This window comes from Panthera pardus, unplaced genomic scaffold (genome assembly GCF_024362965.1).
Source record: "Panthera pardus isolate Hobbes unplaced genomic scaffold, ASM2436296v1 HiC_scaffold_17, whole genome shotgun sequence".
Classification (NCBI taxonomy): Eukaryota; Metazoa; Chordata; class Mammalia; order Carnivora; family Felidae; genus Panthera; species Panthera pardus.
In genome coordinates, this window is record NW_026526732.1 from 46170123 (window position 1) to 46175371 (window position 5249).

Sequence of the window (5249 nt, forward strand, 5' to 3'; positions counted from 1 at the left end):
ACAGTATACTTTTGCTGAATTGATGACTAAATCAATGATAAAATATTGCATACAAGTTCTCTAGTCATTAACACAGTGGTGATAAGAATTTGCCTCTAACCTTTCCCTTACAGGATGATCAAGAGTTCTGAAGAAACAACTGAATGTGATGAATAATTACATGCAGAAACAAGATTGAATATAAAGTATATAAAAATCCAAATTGTTGTTCAAGCGGATATAGTTTAGTACCTTTATAGACAATTGCCAAGCAACTTTATTTAACATGCTACTTCATCTTTTAATATTATTCTTTTTCAAAAGTGAAGCTGATGCAGGAAACTTACCAAGTATTTATAATGGAGTTAGTTGATTGGTCGTTCCAGCCATCAAAGTTTTCTGGGCCACGGTCAACTGTTCTTTGCTTTCTGGTACATAACTTTGTAATTGCAATAGAATACTTGCTGAAACACTTGAGGAGATCCCTAAAGAAATATTCCTTAGAAAGTTTTGATCTATTCTGTAATTGCTTCTGTACCAAAGATATAAATCAAACTAGTTTATTTTCATAACAAAAATTTCAACTTCTTATTTATCTGGATTCTAAAAGCTGTAAGAGATGTTCAGTGAATAGCATAACACATTTCTTGCAGGCACCTAACCATCTCAAACTGTCAAGGGCACAGCAAATGGTGTTGATGGATGCTACGAGTGTTCAGAAGCTGGGCATCACAATCACCTGTGCAATGATCTGTATCAATACAGATCTCAGTCAATGTATATTAACACAGATTTTCAGGCCTCATCTGCTGAGATTCTGGTTAAGGATTACACAATTTTTATGTATTGAAAGTACTTAGACTAAAACAGAGATGTGTAAAAAAATAAAATCATAATGCTGAAGAGGACTTCACTCGGCTCTAATTCATCTCAAACTTCCAGCAGAAAAACCAAGCCCTCAGAGAGAGGTAAAACTCTCTCTCGTATAAATCCTATAGAAAGCCATTAATCAATTTCTCTTTACAATGTATCTTATTGTCTTTAACCCACTTTAAGATTAGCACCTTATATTTGTATACTATACATGCGTGTTTTCAGATGAGAACAGAGCATTTGAAATTAAGGGATGAAAGCCTTTTTTCCAGATATGTTCATTTTTGTCCACATCCATGGCACGTTCTGACCATTTTGGGTCTACCCAAGAATATCCACAAACACGTATCAGCCGGTAAAGTACAGATTTGGGAAGAGCTTTTTGCCTCTTTGTTCCCATAGTTATTGTCCAACACAAGCCTGTGAAAGCATCTGTGCTTTGGCTTGTTTACTGTGCATTCTCAATGCCTACAAATGCAAACAGACAGATTAGGAGAATAGGCAGCCGTTCCTTTTAGCAGGGCTTGTAAGTACCACACAAATTGCACCTCAAATGCCTTCAGGTGTGGAAAGAACTGCATCTCCTTTTGTGTAATTGTGAGGCCAATAATTAGCTTCAAGCTAAAGAGGGACTAGCGAGACTTCCTCTCTGATCAGACAGAGAGATAAGAGTGAAACACTACCTGACAGTTTGTCCGTGGTCCTCCGACGAAATGACAATTTTAATGGGCTATGATAAGCTCATTTACTTTAGAGGTAAAGGAAAACCCTTCACAATGAAACATTCCCAAGAACCGGGGAATTTAAAGCAAGTATCAAACATATTTATTGTGCTTATTGAATGACAGGGAAATTGGTAGATAAGGGGCAATGAGCCAGCACTGATACCTAACAAAAGGCGTGCTTTTTTTCTCCATGCTTTGGAACACAGAGGGAGAGGAAAACTGGGATCTAGAGTTATGGTTGGAAAGGGTATGCTGGAAGAGGTGTGTGGAGCACGTTGCAGAAATTGCAACTGCTAACTTTCTTCATTGGAGCCTGTCTACAGGCAACATTCGCAACTTGTCCTGGGGAGGGGCTGTCTTGAAGCTGATGTCCTAAAAAGGAGGCTCCATTGCCACGATCCCTGGTTGTGCTAGGGATGTCTTGTTGAAGCACCATGTCGCTAAAGAGCAGTTTCCCATCAATAGCTTTCTTGGTCTCACACTCAGAAACCTGCAGTGGAAATAGAATACCTCTGCTCTTTTGCTGTGCACATGAAAGGAACAGGAGAGAGGTGGGAGTGTTCTGATCCTTTAAAACAAGCTCCCAAGCACTTCACTGTCTTGAAAAACCCTTGTGAAGCTCCCTACTCAAGCGCACGTCTGAGTGGCATTGTGCACAGTGCATTAACTCAACGCTTGCTCTGCACTTTACTTGCAGCCTGGTTGAAACAGCCACCTTTGTGAGTCCTTTGTGCCAGGAGCCCCCATTCTCCAGCCTGGCAGCAGCATGTCAGCAGGGACAATGGAAGCCAGTACTTAACATGGGTTGACAAAAAGTTGGTAGAAAGAGTCTCCGTTCTGTTCCCTGCTTTTCCGTAGTCTCTTGCCCTAAGCAAGTCACTTGGCCTCCGGGTCCTCTGCTTCTGTCCCTGTATGTCAAAGGTATTGGACTGGTTGAATTTTAAAAGCATCATCATGTTTAAACCACCTCTGATTTTATTTCTCTGGGAATTATTTATACTCCCCAGAATTCTGGGCTCAAAAATGTAAATGCTAGTTTTGAATAGAGATTTAAAGTGTGTTTTTGTCACCCACACCAGGGGAGACTGTGACTGAGCTGTTTGGGGAAGCAAATCCTTCCAGTATCCTTGCAAGGTGTTCTCCATTGTTTTGCAGGATTTAGCCCAGGGAAGGGAGATGAGCATTTAAGCTGAATGGCTGGGCTAGCCAGCAGCAGAGTGCAAGGATAGGGTTTGTTGAATAAGAGTTCAGCAGGCGTGACTGTTACCTTTTTATGTGAACCCACTCCCTGGATGTGTTCTTTACCTTTTCATGTCCTTTAAACTTTTTATTTTCATGGAAGTTACTTATACGATTCATTTAAAGATCAAAATGCTCTGGAAGGCATATTCTAATAATTATACAGCAGTTCCTGGTTCCCCTTCCCCTGCTGTTGATTCCAACTCCTCAGGCCAGTTGCCTCCCACTCTTCACCTCTCCTGCCATCTGCTTCCATTTTTCCATCAAAGCTTTTATGGCTGTAACTTGATTATTCAGCTTTGGACACTCATAAAGATGACTGGTACTGACCATACTAGTTCTTCTCTTCCTCCTGGGAGCATGGGAAGACTCCCAGTCTCCTTGGGGATTACATCAAGACCAAGAGAGATCTACTTGTGTGAGCAGAAAATGACAGAACAGATAAATGTACCCCTTTTTAAAGAATTTTTTTTCCCATTAGACACATTCGACCAGCCTGCCACTGGCTTGCTCCAGGCAGCACTGGCTTCTGCTGTCATCCTAGGGCTTCCTTCCTTATTGTCCTAGGAATTCCCTTCACTTCTTTCCTGTGTTGGATGCTCTGATTACAGAATCCCGACCATGCTCTTGAGTCATTCTCTCATTTTGAGGGCTAACATCCTCAAATAGCCCCCTGAGAAAGGTGCCCATTCTCTTGGCCTTTACAGATTTAAACACTTTTATTCTTTTTGCTCTCATTTTAGTCAGGTTTCAGAAGAAACCTGAGATTAACGTGTCTATTCAGTTGTTTCACTCAACCAGTAAGAGGCAGGCCAGTGATTTCTTTGTAATATTTTTTTAAATGTTTATTTATTTTTGACAAAGAGAGAGGCAGAGAGAGAAGGGACAGAGGATCTGAAGCAGGCTCTGTACTGAGAGCAGAGAGCCCAACGCGAGGCTCAAACTCATGAACAGAATTGTGAGACCATGACCTGAGCCAAAGTCGGATGCTTAACCGACTGAGCCACCCAGGCGCCCCTCTTTGTAATATTAAACTCAACTTTGGATAAATGCCACATCAGTGTGAAGTAAATAAGGCTTACTGTACCCATTGGGGATACTGTCATGTTGATTTCCTCATAAGGGATGGCATGATTTTGTTCAAAATTATTTAGATATTAGATTGCTTTCTGCATTTCTAACCCCACACCAAAATTACACTCAGTGCTTTCTTCCCTGAAACCTATCCCTTCTCTTTTACCTTGCAGAGATTGATAGCAATCATACCTACAATTAATCAGATCTTAAATCTCAGACATTTTGGTTCCTCTTGCTCTCCAAGTCCATGTTCAGAAATACAGTATCCTTTCTATCCTACCTTTTTGCATTTGGTCCCACCTTTTTCTTTTCTTTTCTTTTCTTTTCTTCTCTTCTCTTCTCTTCTCTTCTCTTCTCTTCTTTTCTTTTCCTTTCTTTTCTTTTTTAAGTTGGAAATCTATAAATCTATTAAACACCTTTCCTCATAAGTTGTTTGTAGGATCAGTTTTTAACTAAATGATATAGATGACTTTTTTTGGCAAACAGTTGTTTCAAGACCCCATTATAAGGCCATTTTCAGAGTTGTTCTCCCTCTTCATTTATTTTTATTTGAGTATAGTTGGAACACAGTGTTACATTGGCTTTAGGTATACAACTTAGTGACCTGAAAAGTTTACACATTACACTACGTCCATCACAAATATAGCTACCGTCCTTTTTTTATGGCTGTGCAATATTCCATTATATATATCGCATTTTCCTTATCCAGTTGTCTATTGATAGGTACTTCAATAGGTTGCTTCTGTATCTTGGCTATTGTAAATAATGCTGCAGTAAACATTGGGGTGCATACATTTTTTTCAAATTAGTGTTTTCATTTTCTTTGGATAAATACCCAAGAGTGGAATTATTGGGTGATATGGTATATCTATTTTTAATTTCTTGAGGAACCTCTGTACTGTTTTCGAAAGTGCCTATACCATTAACCGTGTATGAGGGTTCCTTTTTCTCCACGTCCTCACCAATACTTATTTCTTCTCGTTTTGATTTTAGCTGTTCTAACTGGTGTAAGGTGATTTTGCAGTTTTGATTTGCATTTCCCTAATGATTAGTGATGTTGAGTATCTTTTCATGTGTCTGTTGACCATCTGTGTGTCTTCTTGGAAAATTGTCCATTCAAGTCCTCTAACCATTTTTAATCAGATTTTTTTGGTGTTGAATTGTATTTGTTCTTTATATATTTTAGATATTACCACCTTTTATTTTTATTGCAATGCCTACACTTTGTTCAACTCTTTTTACAGCTCAGCCAGATTTCTGGGGCCTAACAAAAAAAAGTGGGTGACTTCAGCTGCAAGAACCAAAGGATGGACTGGAAGAGGCATTATCTTAATTACAGTTTTTTTCTTAGTTTAT